Source organism: Phalacrocorax carbo, chromosome 2 (genome assembly GCF_963921805.1).
Source record: "Phalacrocorax carbo chromosome 2, bPhaCar2.1, whole genome shotgun sequence".
Classification (NCBI taxonomy): domain Eukaryota; kingdom Metazoa; phylum Chordata; class Aves; order Suliformes; family Phalacrocoracidae; genus Phalacrocorax; species Phalacrocorax carbo.
In genome coordinates this window covers 56727969-56745780 of record NC_087514.1, presented here as the reverse complement: position 1 = coordinate 56745780, position 17812 = coordinate 56727969, and the positions used below count along the sequence as shown (strand labels likewise).

The 17812-nt window shown below is 42.6% G+C and overlaps 1 protein-coding gene across 2 annotated transcripts in view; it reads right to left on the bottom strand.

Moving 5' to 3' along the window:
• The window catches only part of ANKRD12 (ankyrin repeat domain 12), a 66177-nt gene extending 53418 nt beyond the window's left edge, over positions 1-12759 (bottom strand). Inside the window, exons 1-2 of one of the 2 annotated variants that reach the window (XM_064442993.1) lie at positions 12586-12759; positions 11391-11534 (exon numbers count right to left, since the gene is read on the bottom strand). The gene's annotated coding sequence lies outside the window, so the exon portion shown is untranslated. The remainder of the gene's footprint in view (positions 1-11390; positions 11535-12585) is intronic. The other variant, XM_064442992.1, reaches the window with a different exon arrangement.
• Positions 12760-17812: the final 5053 nt, after the last annotated feature.

The window sequence follows — 17812 nt, the reverse complement described above, 5'->3', positions numbered from 1 at the left end:
TGAAGTGATTTCTTCCCAAAAGAGAGGTTAACAAACTTCAGCATTACTAATGATACATGAAACGCTGTGGTGAGAGATGTAGCAGCACTGTCAACTTTTGTTTTCTTACAGAACTCAGTACTTCTATACAGACCGATACTCAACCATAACCTACTGCTATAAAATGAAACAGCTCCCTTCAGACTGCAACGCATATGTTATCAGATCAGCATCTACCTTTTGACCTCCAGCGTCCAGTAAGAAAAAAGGGCTCAAGACATCACGAAAGATTATTTAGGATATTTTGGTTAGAGGCTGGGGACATGCTAAGGCACAACACCAGGAATTTGGGACTGTGAGGAAAGAGACCATTCAGGTACAACACACAGTAGGAGGGTAGTAAAGTCCAGTGGTACAAAGATGGGCTTTTCTGGCTTTAGAATTTAAACGCCAAGTGTATGAAAAGAACATCTATGTTTTTACCCGATATTTCCCTCACAGAAGTATGCCTGTGAGGAGTAAAGTTTCAGATTAGCTAAATGAGAGAATGTGGCTGGGATGAGGAAGCAGCAGAGAGAGAAACTTGAGGGGACAGGTAAGAAGGGAATGTGCCTGGGAGGAAAGCAGAGAAGACTCCATGATCAACACAAGGATTTTTTTTCCCCAGAACATGGAACACAAGCCAAAATTCTTTAGCCTTGCCACTCCTGTGGCCCTGTAAAAAAAGCACAAGTGTCCCATATCCTTTTAGTATTAACGGAGAACGACAAGCTTACTGCTGTGGTCAGTTTTCCATTACCTCCTTGGACAGATGTACTTGTAAAACCAAAGTCTTAAACACTGCTGATGTCTCATGAGAATGTCAAAATAACGGTAAAGGATGGGACATTGCCCAGGGCATGCACTTAAAAATCTCATTACAACATTACACAACGCACCATTCTGAAGTATTCTGAAATTTCAGAATGACTGTAGCCACAAAAGTATTAGTCTTTGTACCAAGGTCTTCACTCCAGAGGACTATATAAACACAGCGATTCTATCATTGCAGATTGCAAATCATTGCAGCAGTGTATTTGATCTTTACAATGAAGACAGACAATGAAAGGGCTATCAAAGGCTTCATCTGAGCAAAAATAGTTCTAGGTTTCTCGTGCAGAACCCTACAAAAACAGTGTTACATGGGTCCCAAAAAAAGACTTCCTCCCAATCGTTTAGCAACCAAGGATGCTGCTGGAGTCCAACATGCATGTTACTGCTAAGTAGGATTACCAAACAACTTCACTCCCAGGGTGCTAAAGTCAAAGTTGAATAGGTATGCGATCTATATAGTAAAACATTTTTTCCAAAAGCTGATAATACACTAGACATATGCAGCTATAATGGACTAAACATACACTGCAGTACACCCCTACTGGCAAGCCTGCCTCCTGCTGCAGGCTGCAAGCATATTGTCCTTTACAAGCTTAAAGGAAAACACATTTTGCATAAGAAAGGATTAAATAAGAAGCTATTTGCATACATTATACTATTTAAGACTGAATTTTTATCATCACCACTTCCTGTATGTGGTATGTACTAGAATACCATCAAACACAATGAACAGAACAATTTACCAGGCACTTTTTGCCCTGCACTCCATGGTGTCTCATTGTACTTGCAATTCAGTTCTCCAACAGTAACCAGCAAACAAATTACTAAATACTACTGGCTTTAGGTAGCACACCAATATGTTGGAGAGAACAGTGCCCAAATGATACATGCAGTGGTTTTTACAGATGAAAGGTGACAAGAACATTTTTATTTGGAAAATATTCACAAGCTCTTTTTGCACGATTGCGACAGTTCATTCCATGCAGAGTCCAGTGTCAGAGTTATGATGAAAGAACTAAGCTCCAACACAGTCTCAAACTAACAGTGCCTAAGGCAACAGTCTTGTTGTGGTATTAAGTGCAAATGCAGTAGCCAGCATGGACATGAGTCACAAATTTGGCAGATTTTACAGCACTTGATGGTAAAATATGACAAAACACTTTTGGTCCAGAAGTGAGGAATTCTTTTTTATTACAATTTTCCTTTAAGATTTGCACAATACTTGAGATAACTTTGTGGCTAGAACATGCAATGCTGAGATCAGTTCTACTCCTTTCTTAGCTATATCTATTGTGCAACCTCAGGAAGAGTAACTTACCTCTCCCCTGCCACCATTCTCTCTACCAGATTTTACATTATATACTAAAAATCAAGGAAAACAAAACAACAGGCTAACATAAACACACCTTTCAGAAACATATGCCATGAGATAACTTGGATGTGTGTGTTTTGGAGACTCCTCAGTCTCCAAATAATAAAAGGAATGGGCTACTTGTCCCACTGTCCTATCACAGAGTATTTCTGCATTTTATTTTGAGATCCAAACATATAAGGATTGCACAAATCTTTCTGTAATAAGAAAAATAAATATTTGAACCCCATTTTATAAAGGTGACCTTCAACAGTGAAATATGAATGGGCAGTGACTACTCATAATCTCCAGAACAGCTTCTAATATAATCTGAAGTACCTACTCACCACATGCCAGACTATACTACACAAGGCCAGGATGAAGTCCCTAAAAAACAGCCGACGCAGGCAGCAAGAAAGATTTTCCAATACTTCAGCTGGAACTCACTACTACTTCCTACCAAAAATAAAGAACATCTCATAGTCTAGGAATTTCTACTAGGAAGAGCAAAAAATGAGAAGACATAAAACTCTTTCCTATGCAGAAAACAAACAAGACTCTTTGCACGGGTTTCGTTGCACTTGCCTATATCAGACCTTGGGCTCCTACCCAGAATACCCTCCAATCTGTATTTTAAGAGCCTGAGTTTACCTGTGCATGATTTCAAGTGTCAAGTTCCACAATTTCAGAATACTTTTCAATTTATTTGCCATGCTACTAGTAGCAACTAGACTTGTCGACCTCTTTCTAACAAACAATCTATTAAAGAACATGACTGAATCTGGAGTTTTCTGACCGAGTTTTAGTAAGGTGTTTTGTTTGATTGTTTTTTAAACTAAACACATGCTTATCAAAGAACACAAGAACTTCATTGCTCATAGAACTAAAGAATAGTTGAGGTTAAGGGACATCTGGAGGTCATCTAAGTCCCTCAGTTATCTAGTCAGTCAGACATTTTCAGTTGTCTTGTTATCTTACGCAGACCAGGTTGCATTTGTTACTTGAGCAGGGCAGGGGGGGAAGGTAAAATACAAACCTTCCTATTCTTCACTAACTGTTGGCATCTATAAATCATGCAGCAGAGTTTTACAATCAGCACACTGTACAATAAGAAAAAATTTTGGCCCAAATTTTAATTTACAAAATCTTATTCACCCATTGAAAATACCACACCCCAATATGCCTTTAAGATCTGTTGTATAGATTGACTTGAATTTTAAAGGTACTACTGGTTTACAAACTACCAGTAGATCATGCTTCAATAACAGCTGAATCAGAGCAAGAGATTGCTCCTCTGTCATGTCACAGCTCATCATTAGAAATACACCTGCATTTCTTTCTGTAATGTTTTCTTTCAACTACACTTACAATAAATGTTAACCAAGTAAGGACTGAAACTCCTACTGGAGTGGCATTGGACATCTCTCGCCTTACATGCTTTTAACTAAAACTCGAAAATCTACCTATCAGAATGAAACCAACACACTGGCACTGATTCGCTTCTGAAAGTAAAAACAAAACATGACAAAACAAATGAGATTTGTAGGTTATCTTACACCTCTGATTTTATTTATACCTCATTGGACATGATCAAGCAATATATTCATCTGCCTAACTTCCATTTTAAGCTAGTTTAGCCCTTAACGCTCCTGCTGAAATGTTTAAGTAGCACTCAACACAAAAAGTGGACTTCAACTTTGTGATCATTCTTACTGCTGGCAAATTCCCATAGCAATTGATGAAACTTGCTTCTGTTGCTGTGTGAAAATTTTTGACAACCTGGTGAAGTTCTGAGGAACCACTGACCAGAAACACAAGTAGCAAGTGGCTTTACTTGCTTCCAGAGTCTATTTGCCACTCATACCACGATTCCTTATTATTTCAGCATGCTTTGCTTCCACCTTCTTAAAGAGAAGGAAATGTCTACAGCACTTTTTTTGATTTTAAAAAACATCCTAAATAAAAAGGAGGACCTATCCTGGACAACACCACAGAACTTACTATCCATAAATCAAAACTGGGAATACGAAGGGCTAGGTTTCCCCTTCTTTCACAGACAATTTATTTTCACAATATTGCATGAAGATGAGAAGTCATTATTTCCTTCATTTTACAGATGGCGACTTAAGTTCACAGAAATAATGAGGTCAAGAGTTTGACCAATTTGCCATATCATAATACATTACGGACTTTATTTCTCAAATTATTTCACATTAGATAGTACTTTTTACTTGGTGAGACCCTAGCTACTAGTGACTTCAGTTTCAACTTCTGCAAGCACTCCTCTTCCCTACCACTGCAGATGAAAAAGGTAAAACAGTCTCAAAGCAGTTATCCACAAGTGAAGAAAACACTTGGCAAATGTTCATGAAAAGCCTGTATCTTACACAAATTCCAAAACAGACTGAAATTGGTAATTTTCAGGGTCAGTACTCAACTTTCTTCAACATGGAACCCTCTCTTCTCTTCCTGTAACCTCCTCCTAAGTTAGAGAATGTATTTCAACTTCCGCAATAGGACTCCTTGGAGCAGTATCCTGGACTGTACAACTGGAATTTATCCCCAGAGATCCACCTTGTTCATTATTTAAAGTGGAGTCCCAACCAAAAACCATCAACTTGTGACCCCATTCTTCTATCTGCAGAAGGACAAATGAACAGTGCTACTCTAATACATGGCAGACAGCATTTCTGACACAGCAGAACATAAAGGTTAGTGACATTGTAGTATACAGCAAGAAGGTGCACAAATATAGACGAGAACTTGCTTCACTTCTTTTGCAACACACTCCCATTTCCTTCCTTTACTTTCTCTAAAGTTTCCAGTCTAAAATAGATTCTGAGATCCTCCCACTGCAAATGTCACTCTGCACATCATGATTATGAAAAAATAAAAGCAGCTTGTTGATATCAACCTTCTAAACTCATATGGAATTAATTACTGTTTATGCTTGCCAAGGCACTGAAAAACCATAAAAACTAACATTTTGTCAAAATATCCTTGCAGGTGCTATGCCAAACAATCTAGTCTTGATTGGCAGCATATAAGAGCTAAAAATTATTAACAGAACATGACAGAGGAAAACAAAAGGATCCCAGCTATCTATAAATGACCTACAACATTCTTCCACATAGATAACTGAACATGGAGGAATTAATGAAAATGAGTGTGCTAGGCTCTACTTCTAGTTCAACACCTCACAGTAATCCAAAAAGGTGTCATTTTCAAAGGACAGGACACTCTCAAAGAATTAGTTAGATTCATGGACCCAAAACCTGAGTAAACCCATCTGCATCAAGCAAGAAGATACCAAGAGACTGCCTCCAGAGACCCTGTAAGATGCTGAGAAAAGGTATGAAACAAAGATGTAAGGAGGAGATTAATTCCTTCCCACTTGACTCTTGAATGTCTCCTAGCACACTGAATTCCTTCCTGACTTTAAAAAAAAAAGCCTATGGAAATTAGTTTTTGCCCAGAGCACACATATCATGCCCCTACTTTCAGATTAACTCTTGTTTTTTTTCATGGAAGATACCAGCATTATTGTTTTTACATATGTCTGGCTGTTCTGCAAGGAAGCACTGGAAAGAAACAAACAGAATTATGAGAGTACAAATACAACTGGTTGAATAAATAATTGGTTTTCTTCTTGAAAGGAGTTCTGCAAGATCATAAATATCCCAAGTTTCTTTTCAGATGTTATCAATATTTAAGTGATAATTTCTGAAGAAATGCTCTTATTAATACTTATGTTTTAGCTACTTTTCATATTTCTCCTTCGGCAGTAGAAAATAAGGTTGTTTCACTTTCAGTTTCTCACTCACAAGCTGAGTTGCAGGCACTGGAAGATACTTCCTTCAATTAAATTCCAGTACAAACAACGTAGAAAAGATGTTCACATATTTGTCTTGTCTTTCTTAAAATAAATATCAGAAACTGCATTTTCAATAAGTGAGGTGAAGTGCAAAGAAGTCTCCAGTTTATGTCACCAGTTAGTCATTTAAATAAACCCTCAAAAACAAATAAAAAACTTCATTAAGAATCTGCACAGTAGAACTTAGTAGACTGCACTACAGCTTTACAAGACTACCACACACAGGCAGTACAAGAAGAATGCATCCTTTGACTACTAAAAATGAAATTAGTCAGGAAAAACACATTACCTACAACAGTTGAAAACCATTTCTATTCCACATTTGAAAGAAAAAAAAGTTTGACAGCTTTACAATTTATCAAGCCTTCAGTAACACGCTCAGCACAGAATCCAAACAGACTAACTAAAACTAGAACTTTGTAACATTTTACTCACACCACCGGGGTGAATTCCAGGTTCAACTGGTTATGCCTATAAGCAATCTGCCCCAGCTGACCCTGCTCTGAGCGGGGGGGTGGACTAGATGACCTCCACAGGTGCCTTCTCATCTCAACTAGTCCATGATTCTGTTCCATGAATTAAAATTGCAGATGTTCTTTACCTCAGTGGCAGCATGTCTACTGGCAGTTCTCTCCTCCTGCTGATACATTTGGCATATGAAAAGGTTTAAGTCTTCTATATTCTCCAGCAACTTATGCTATGTAGTCAGAACAGCATTTATTCCAATGAAGGCTTACACAGGTGGCTAGAAGAACCTGTGTAGCTTGAGAGTACTGATGTTGTACTCAAGTTAAATTATATCATTAAGACAGCTGCGTAAACTACAAACATCATATTTGTACTGAGGGGCACAGCTGTTGCAATGAACATTTACATGGAAAAACAACTTCCCCTCTTTACTTTGAGAATCATACATCCATAAGGCTCCAGAGTGCCCTTTATTGTGGATAGCCTCTCAAAATGAAGGAGATTGTTTTATTTGCAGAATAGATTTCCCCTTTATAGGATCAAGAAAAAGTCACACTTGCCCAAGCACTCTGGCTCTCAGGAGTCAAAGACACTTATTGCAAAATCCATTAGCCCTCCCTTTTAATTTACAGGTCTAAAAAACTTGTATGTTCACAGGTGCTTCCTCTTGAGTCTTTTTTAGGATGACCTAAAGATTCAAAGGAAGCACCTGCACAGATATTTAACATAACATGACACTCCCATTAAGCTAAATGGAGAAGTGGAGTTGTAAGCTTCAGTTTTGATCTACTGGTTATTCCTTAAAGATGTAACTAAGTAGATCTTTGCCAACTAAGAAAGACCATTAGCACAGTGCCTATCAAAGAGAAACTTAAAAGCTTTTCTGTCAGTACTTTGCCAAACTTAAGCAAGCCCATCGCCAATTAAGTTCTTTCTACAGGAACCTACAACCCCTCTGGAAACCTTCTTAAGATCTCCAGGACAAGAGATTTCAGATCTACTCTGTATATTATTACTAGAAACTCTGTAATTTCTATTTAAATCTTCACAAGCTAATGATAATTTGCCAACCTAAAACTAAGAAAACCCACAGCTTACCTACAGCACTGACAGAAGGAACATAACCTAAAAACATGCAAGGGCCCTTCACAGGCTAAAAGCAGATGAACTGCCAACACCTACTCACAGTCCTCCAACTTCAGCAGGATTCACCAAGGGTAAAACAGTGTGCTTGAGTGCCACTGCTCACAAGTAAGTCCTGAAACAGTAAATGCAGGGGGTAAAAAAAAAAATAAAAAAAAAAAAAATCAAGCTTCTGACTCTGACTAGAGTCCTACTTACAGGTCCCCAACTGGATAAATGAGGTTTTTGTCCCGGCTAAATTGTGAAGTCATGCAAAATATTCAATGATCTTTGTTGCCACCTCTTGGCCATCACTACATATCACAAAAGTAACAGAATAAAATCATATACCAGTTTCTTTACGGAAATAATTTTTCTTTGGGGGAAAAGAGATAGTGAGGTAACAGATGGAGTGGAAACAGAGAACAGAGAATAACTAGAATTCTGTTTGCAGACATGTATAACTATTTAGAGCTGTAAAACTACTGTGAGTACTGCAATTAACCTTCATTAATGTTTTACTATGTCGTCTGGAGAATCAAAGGGATTGGAAAGCAAAGAACTAGTTATTTTCAAGACAAAAGGCAATTTTTTTCTTTATTTAAAAAGGTAATACAGCTGTCAAGACACCTGTCCCTTTTTGAAGTCAGGAGACAAACAGATTAGCATTGCTCACTCTAGAAAGAGAATATCAACTAAATGAATATCATGAACATCCATTTCCCTTTATCAGTAAACTAGTAGTAAGAACTCAGATCAGTAGGTTGCTGAACAGCATAGAGCACCACAGAAAGCTGATTTCTCTCAGTTAGCACTCTTTGTTGCACACAACCTTGAAGTGAGCATGAAGATATTTCCACAAACCCATCTGTCTATCAGAGCTTGAAGGGTTTGAAAAGCCAGACACCTATTAAGTAGGACTAACATAAAAGGCTTTGAAAGAGAAGGGTAACTATAGAAAATGTCTTCATGTAAGTAAGCTCATTTTTACTGCCATGCAGCGATGGAACTTTCTAATATTTCTACCACAACAATACTCTTGGAAGTGCAAAGTGTTATTTGGTTTCTGTTGCATTTAATACATTCCGAAGCTCAGAGAGGGGGGAAAAAAGCACTTTATACCTCTGATGTTTTCCAGCTTCATGAATGCAAGACATAGAACAAGAAGAAAGGTGTTCCAGCACCCTTCATCTCCACCAGGCTACTGGCAAGTAAAAAGCACATGACAGGGCAGGGAAGAAAATATCTCAAGTCTTTCTCATCAGCTTGCCTCTAATATATATCATAGTTGCATCTCTAACATTGCTAATGGCTTTTCTTAGCATAAACCAGTGTGAAACCAATCCTCTTGTGACACAATCACTACCTAGAGCACTAAGTAGCAGCCACAAAACTGAGGAGAGTTTATTCATTTGTTGCTTGCTAAAGATAAAAGCAGATATAAGGATGCTTCATCACACCCAGGGAGATAATCCAAAATAAGCCAAGCCAAAGTCATACTCTCAAGGGCTTCAAGTCTCTCCTTAAATGAATATTTAGGTTTTATGCAAGGCGGCAATAAAGGTCCTCAAGCGCATAGGCAAGATACAAAGTATAGCTCCATAAGCTTATGGAGGAACTTTCTAAGACATCTCTAGGTTCTGGAATAATAATGAACTGGTAAGAAAAAAACCCTTAAACTTGTTAGTAGGGCTCTGACTTCTGTTATTCTGTTAATAAAACTATTCAGTGTCATAACATGAAAAGCAAGATAAAGTTTGTGCTAATATTTATTTCATACCATCTGTCGCTAGAGTTTAAGTAGAGTCTAATGATGTAGTTAAAAAAAAAATAGTCTGATCTGGAGACTAAATGACCAATCAACATTTATGCTTCTCCATCTGCAACAGAACATGGAAGAGAAGAAACACCAGCCCACCTCTTCTTAAGATCAAATTTGTCAAAAGTAAGTTGTCTGAGCGTACATATCAACAGTGCGGTGTCAGGTTAATCATTACATGTTTTGTGATCAATAGTTTTTTCCAGTTTTAAAGAGGACCAACTGCAATAGTCTTCCAGACAATTTCACCAGCCTAAGATCATCTGAACCCAGCAAATTAGTTCAACAAATAGAATTTGTTTTCATATATCTGTATGCCCAATATTGAGGAAGAAATTCTAGCTCAGCTGTTTCTAGGTGCCAATATTTCCACTGAAATGACATCTAGGACTTTTCCATCTAGTTAAGTTAAATCTGGGACAGTTTATGGGTTTTGTAGCAATTTAAATGGACACCTAATAGTGCAAAGAAGCTGCTGCGTGAGACTATGATTGATGACAGCTAATTTAATAAACACAGGTATTTGATTTTGAGTTTGTGCTTTTAATCCTAAGGTAAGTGGTAGCATAGTACCCCCTGCAACCAATGCCAAACAAACATTGAAGCTTCATACAAGCACTCATTCAGGCTGCTTATTAAAAGACCTTTTCCTCAAAGAAGTTACCTATTGTGCAACCCTGCTGGAAGAAACCGTAAATGAACTTAAGTTTGTTCCACAGAGCTTACTTTCTTACACAACATCTGCACTAAACTTTGCTGCCTGTAGTATTCATAGTTCACAAATAATTTTGAAAAATCCTCTGAGTGCGAGAAGAACACATAAAAAGATGGCAAAGGCAAGGCAGAAATCCTTATGTCCAAAAGACTGAGCTGTCATCTTTGAGAAAGAACTAAAGGCTCTCTGATCAACTGCCTGTACTCAGTGATTACTAGAGAAAAGCCAGGAGATCAGAAAATGGACTCACGTACCATACACCAAAAAAAATGACATCACCACAAGAATGCCACCACAGTTCTCTGGGTGCCAAGAAAAACACTGGCACACCTTGACGTTTTTAGCTTATAAGACACATACAGGAAAGTAGAAGTATTAAGGGGAGGGTGGGGGGAAGACACAGATAAATCAATGGGTTTATCACTACCTTCCCAATGAAGTATTCTGCTATATCTCAAACCCTGCAATTTTATTTGAACAGACAGCTTCTCAAGCTTGCATAGCAACCTACTGAATTCACACAGGGTGAGATTAAGGTCCCCAGCTCATCAAGTCACAAGGTTTGCTAAAGAGTCTGAGTTTCCATCTAAAGAATGAACAAAAGCAAATGACACCCAACATCTGCACAAGCCTAAAATAATAACAACAGGACGGATGCCCTGATCTCTCACATCATTCTGAAGACTTATTATTCTGGGGGCTCTTACCCACCGAACTACAGCAGAAGATTACAATGGAAGAAGGACAGAAAGCACAGGATGCTTAGCTCTTTGCAGCTGCACAGCACCTGTGGGTAGCTCACCATGTCCCTAGAGTAACCTAGATATGTGACTTAGAGTGACTAGGATGTGAAGACGACCGAGCTGCCACCAACTTGCTTAATGAAAAACACCCAAACCCTTGCTGCTTCAAAACTAGAGAACAGAAGTGACCCCCGCCTCCAAATCATGACATGTCAATAACACTGAATTATTTTAATAAAGGTTAATGATTTCCTATAGACATGATGATCTCACCCTTCCCTAGTGATCCAAGATTGAACATTTCTTTCCTGGAACATAAGTGCAGTTGGACTGTTCCACATCAGTCTGATAGCTTTTTGTTCCTACAAGCATCACAACTTAGAATCTCAGAATCATTAAGGTTGGAAAAGACCTCTAAGATCATCAAGTCCAACTGTCCAACTTACTTGTCTTCATTAAAGTGCTGTTTTATCCCATAAACTATCTTGTAATTTGGAGGTATAAAATTCAGATTTTCCTCAGCATCACATGGCTGGCAGAAGAAAGGCATGGAACATGGTGACAGCATCCAGGCAATTTCCACGAGACCTCTAGTTGATAATACTGATATTAAACTGATTTTATTTGGGAGTTTAAATTAAAAAAAAAAAATCATTTAATGTCTTATCAGCTACCCAGTCTTAAAAAAAAAAAAAAAAAAGGCCGATTATTAGCAACGGTACGGAGAGAGCCAGGCTAGAACTAGCAGGAAGAACTGTGCGGCTGAGCCTGGCATTCCCTCATTTCTCGTCCTTCCTTTGTTGCCTGGTGTCACCTGCGCCGCGCGGGCTCCTGCGCTCCACCTCGGCGGCGGCTGCCTTCTACTGGCAGCCCAGCCGGCTGAGCCTATTATTCTGCGAAACCAGCGGGCTCCCTTCAGCGCTTAACGGAAGACGCCAGAACCGCCTCACCCGCCCGCCCGCCCCGGGTCTCCGTTCGAGGAGGAGGAGGGCAGGTTGCCCCGGCAGGGCAGCACGGCCGAAACCGGCAGAGCAACTCCCGCGGCTGCAGGGAGCTGCCGAAATTCCCGAAACGGAGGCGGGGCGGGCGGGCGGGTGTGTGTGTGTGTGTGTGTGTGTGTGCGTGTGCCCACACCGCCATCCCGCGCTCGGCACCCGCGCCCCGGCCGCCCCCGCCACCTCCCCACGGCCCCGACCCTGCTCCCGCAGGAGCCGCCGCCCCGGCCCCCTGCGCCCGCCGCCCCCCGGCGGGCCGGACAGCGGGGCAGGGGCTGGGCTGGGCTCGGCGGGCGGGAGGCGCGGCCGACAGACGGTGACAGCGGCGGCCATGGCTCCCGCCGCGGCGCTGACAGGCTGACAGCGGAGAGCCGCTGCCCGCCGCCGCCGCGCAGGGCAGCGCGGGGGTCGGTCCGCCGGGCCGGCTCGGGCAGGGAAAGCGCGGAGCCCGCTGCCGGGCAGGGGCAGGGCAGCGGTTACACCCCCCGAGGCGGGCATCGGGTGCGGGCTCCCCGGGCGCGCCGCTGCCCGAGCGTCCGCCCACCCTCCGGAGGCACGGGGACTGCACCCCGCAGGCGGCGAGTGGGAGCGGGGGTGCCCGCCGCGCACCGGGAAGGGGCAGGGAGGTGCGCTCCGGTTCCCTTACCTTCTCCCGGGAGCCGGCGCCGGGACGCGTCCGCCTCCTCTCTCCACGGCGGCGGGGGTCCGGCAGGGAGCGGGTACCGCCCGCCGCCGGCGGTGCCCAGGGGCTCAGGCCCGGCTGCGGCCGCTCCGGCTGTCGGGTTTGAAAACACCCCTCCCCGCCCGCTCTCACCCCCCCCTCCCCTCAGCCTGCGCCGCCGCTCCCCGCCCCCCCCTCCCTTCCCCGACGTTGCCGCTGGAGTCGGGCTCGGCGGAGCTGCCATTGGCTGCGCCCCACCCACGTGGCCCTCGCACGGGGCACGGGCGGGCGCTGCTGCTAACGTTACGCTGCTCGGGCGGCGGTTCGGGAGGGAAAGGTGGGGAGTAACGTCATTGCACCGCACACGGTCGCCGTCCCGGGGCACAGGGGCATCCCGCTGGGGTCCCGGCGGCTGTGCAGGCGGAGCGCCTTCCCCCCCTGCCCGCGCGCGCGCAGGCAGGCGGCGGGGAATAACGGGCTCCCACAGTGACGGAGGGCGTGAGGGGAGAGGGTGGCGACGAGAGGGCGCGAGTAGTGCGCACGCGCTGGGGCCACCGCGCTCCTCTTGGCCCACGGCCGTTGGAACCTTCTGGAAACGGCGGCAGCCGGCTCTGCGGGGCAGGGACGGGACGAGGGAACGGGAGCTTTCCGGTCCTCTATGGGACGGGGGCCCGCGTAGAGCTACCAGCGCTACCTCCCACCCCACCGCGCCCACAGCGGCTGCTCCCTCCCTGGGGAGGGGTTTTCCGGCAGCGATGGCGCAGTGAGTTTTAACGGCCGGCGCCGTGCGCGTGCGCGGCGCGGGCGGTAACGGTCGAGGAGGGGCCGCCGTCCCCGGCGGGTAGCGGTCCCTTTACGGCCCGGCGTGCGCTTTGGCCGGGAGGGGAGCGGAGCCTGCGTGCTGGCAGGTTGTAGGCAGAGGGCCGGTAGCTTACGGGAGAAGCCCCTGGAGGCAGGTGCGTGTGGCGTGGTGCCGGAGGGCCCGGGGGGGCCGGTGGCATTCGGGGTACCTGCGTAGAGTGGCCGTGGATGAGGAGGAGGAGCCTGCCGCGCCTGATGGCCCGGTCAGTGATTCCTCCCGTGCCTGGCTTTGTCCGCGGGCAGAGCCCCCGTCCGCACCGCCCGCCGCTCCCCGTCCTGGCAGGTGTTGGCAGAGACCCGCAGGAGCTTCTGAGGTGGGGCGTGCGGCCCCTCGCCACGCAGGCGGGTAGTGCCTGAAAAGCTTCCAGTTTTCAAACCAAAAAAGACCCTTTTTGGGTTTTTTTGTGTCTTGCTCGTGCCCATAAGCCAGATGTCATATAAATGCATCAAAAGGGGTTGTAGAAATAGACTGACGTAAGCCCTTGCTGCAACTGTAAAAACAGGTCATTCATCTGCACTTGTGAAAGGTTTTGCATCTGCTTGGTAAAATGGTATTATGTGGTAAGACTTAAAGAATCTGTGTGGTTCTGTACTCATGGGTTCTTGAATAAGGCTCTCCAGACTGCTTCTGGAACATACTAAAGATAGGTGAGCTCTCCAGTGTCATATTTTGGGAAGGCAGCTAAACAAAGCCCTTCCATTTGATGTAGTCTTAATTGCTGTGGTCAGCCTGCTGTTGGCATACCTCGAGTGCTGTCAGTTTGACAAGGAGCAGGTGTGGCAGCACCTGTGCCCATGTAACAAAGGGAGTTGTGTTCACTTTGTGTTCTTTCATGCCAGGTTGATTACAGAGGCCATCACTTGAGGGGGCAAGCAGATAGAAGAGTAGGCAGGCTACTGACTGCCAGTGTAAGTGGAGTTAAGAACTAATTCCTAAGGCAGACTATGTTTTCTTCTGAGTACTATATAGGGATGATACTGATGATTCACCTTCTAAAAAATGACAGGCTTCAGGTGTAGCATGGTGGTGTAACACAGCATTCTGATCCTCGTGCAGCAGCAGCATGCGGTTCCAGCATTTCAGTATGTTGGTAGGTGTTCACACCTAGCAGCTGAGGCAACAGGGAAGGAGTCTCATGAGCAACACCTGCAGCAGATGTTAAGATTTTAGTATCTATCAGTATCTTAAAAATGTGGTTCCTTAAGCCTTTTATAAGAACTGCTGTTCGGACTAACAGAAAGCATCAATCAGTTAATTGCTAATTGCTGTCCCTACATTAGTTTCTTCCCTGTGTTTCCAGAAGCCCCTTCCTTCTACATAGCACAGCTGCAAAATGCCTTTGTAGCCATGCTGTGTTGGCATGTGTAATGCAAGATGTTTCACAAGGGAAGTGCTATCAGCTGTGTGAGCTACTGCTCTTCAGACAAATGTGCACGGCCTCTGGTTGAACTGTCATTGCAGAATTCCTTCTAGTGATTAAGTGACTAACAGACTGCAGTACAAAAACCTAAAAATAAGAACTTCATCATAAGAACATGCGAAATGACACACTGGTGAAAGCACACGCACCAGCCTCGGGCAGGTAACCACCAGTCAGCCCTTGAGCCTAGCTGATGCACTGCACAGATGGAACTGAATTTTGTTGCTTCTTTCCCTGTTGTGACAGACACAGTTCCAGATAACATTTTTCTAGCAGTATGTGGAGGTCACAGGAATCCTTTCCATTATCCAACATCGACTGCATCATTGAGTATCTAGTGGAGTTTCCAATTCCTCCAAACCTCCTTCTGTCCTTTACCAAAGGAAAGAACCACCACGACCCGCTCTCAGTCCAATGGATTCTTTGTGTGTCTTCCACTTCCATTTTCTAAATCTCATTTCCTTTCCCAAGACCACACCTATTTTTCTTAAAATTTTCTCTAGGTATTATTTTTTTTTCCTTCTCAGTTAAAGGGCTTTCTCTTACTTTTTTCCTTCCACTTTTACATTTGGAGAATTAATACAGCATGTAAATTCTTTCATTTTTTCCTCACACAAGTAGGGGGGCAAACAAGACCACCAAAACCACAGAATTGGTTCTGTAACTGCTGTGTTACCAGTTCCAGGACTGTATTGGCTGTTGCTGTAGTTAGCTCATTTTTCATTTAACTCATCACCCAGTGCTCTCACAGCTCAAGATATTAACTGGTAGATCAAAACTGCAGAATTGTGTTTAATTATTTGACAAATAAGCATCAGCTGCCCAGAATTACTATTAGTAATTCTCTGCTATTGAGTATTGAAAATAATGGAAACTATGACCTGTTACCTAAAATATTTAATTCTACTAATAAAAGCAAGCACAGGGTACTATCTGCAGCTAGTCAATAACAGAAGATAGAATTTGGACGTATTAATTCCTTACACTATTCTAGAACTCCTCCATAATGATCACCTAGTTAATCCTCATCACTGTCCTGCAGAAGTTACAATTGTGAGAATAATTTTGTGTAAACAACTACATGTAACAACTATTGCAGAATCTGTATCTCTAGTTGAGGTGTTTGAAATACTCAAATGTCAACAAAACAGAAATAATGCAAGATATCCATTTTCCCTTTACTAATTTATCTTACTACAGCGATGGCCAAACTATTTTGCTGTAGAAATCAGCACCATAAAGCCTCATGTAACTGATGAATGAAGTGGGTGAATTGAGAGACGAGTAACAGTTATTTGCCCTTTTCTCTTCAAATAATAGCTGCCCTACAATATTCAGTTTCATTTTGAGCAGAGGTGTACCAGATCTGTAACACACAATAAGGATAATGTAAATTACCCTTTTCTGGTTAACTGATTGGCAGCCGGTTACATGTTCCATCAAAATGACTGACATACTTGTCTGTGGAACATCTAGACTAACATGATCTCCAACAAATGAGAAACGGTTATGGTTCACATTCTGCTCAAAAGACAGACATCGAGATTTGATGAACAGGGAGAAAAGTGGGACAAGGCAACAAATTCTGTCCAGCTTTACCAAGGGGAGGAGTCTGGCATTTTAGAGCTTTGGTTGTATAGGCTTGAAAGTTTCAAATTTGGCAGGTCTGTAACTGTGTTTCCCTTCAAGACAACGATGCACTCACCTCAGTTTCATGGTTACATATAAAAACATGAATAATTGTACCAGACTTTAGCTCCATAATGCATGCCAATTCCTCATTCATGTTCAATGTTACTTTAAAAATAGTTGCCTGTTTTCATACTAGGCGAGAATAAGGTAATCCTATACAAAGTCGAATGCACTTTTCTATTATAGTCAAGCAAACAGCTTAGTTGCATAAGTCTGTCTTTGTATCAAGATGTAATATGCTTTCACACTTTATGTCCATAGAGAAGTGCACATAGTGCCAGGTGCCTGGCTTGCTACAAGGCACGTGGCGATTACAGACACCGGAGTGACCTTTCAAAAGGGCAGTCAGCAGCTTTAAATTAGATTATCTTTCAATCCATGTACTCTATTTTCTTATATGCAGTGTTCTATACCACCTGTATACAAGATTTTTTTCGTGCTTATTGGGTGACTCTTTTCACTCAGTCACTCATTTACCAAATTTACTTTTCCATTAGTATGCAATACAATGATTCTGATTTATAAATTTAGCTTCATAATGTAGAAGGAGAGCATGTTTTACATACAAGTTATACACATACCTATTTTGCTTTCAGAACTACGAACAGCAACACTGCTTGTTAAACAATACATTGAGGAACTGCACAGGCCCTACTGAAGTAAAGGTGGGCACAAACAGACTGTGTGAGATAACCATGATGCAGGGAAACCTGCAGATACAAAATTTGACTCAGAAGAGGGAGAATGGTTTAGGGAAGCACTGTTAATCAGAATATAAAAACAAACTAAATATAGAATAAAATAGAAATAACACAATTAAGCCCCATCACATTAATTTCAATAAGAATGTAAGTTCCACAGCAGATTTTAGATGAGGCAGACAATATGGTCTCAGGTGACTGACACGTTCACATTTCCTAATTTACATCAAAATATGTATATGCATGTATGTATATATATAAAGCATTTGCCAGATTTTACAAGCATATGTAGGGTCAATATGCAATCAATTAAAATATATCTTCAACTTTTTTAATACCAGGAGAAATACCTCAATTTCACACACATTTGTTTTTAGTAGTTGATACACAGCCACAAGGTCAAAGAAGGATCTGTGAATCAAGTAAGTCATTTCATATATTATACTTAGCCATGTATTAAACTGTTCTGATATATTCTGTCTTCCCCCAACTGCATACCTTGGCTGTATTGAATAAATTTGTACAGGAAGTGGTTTC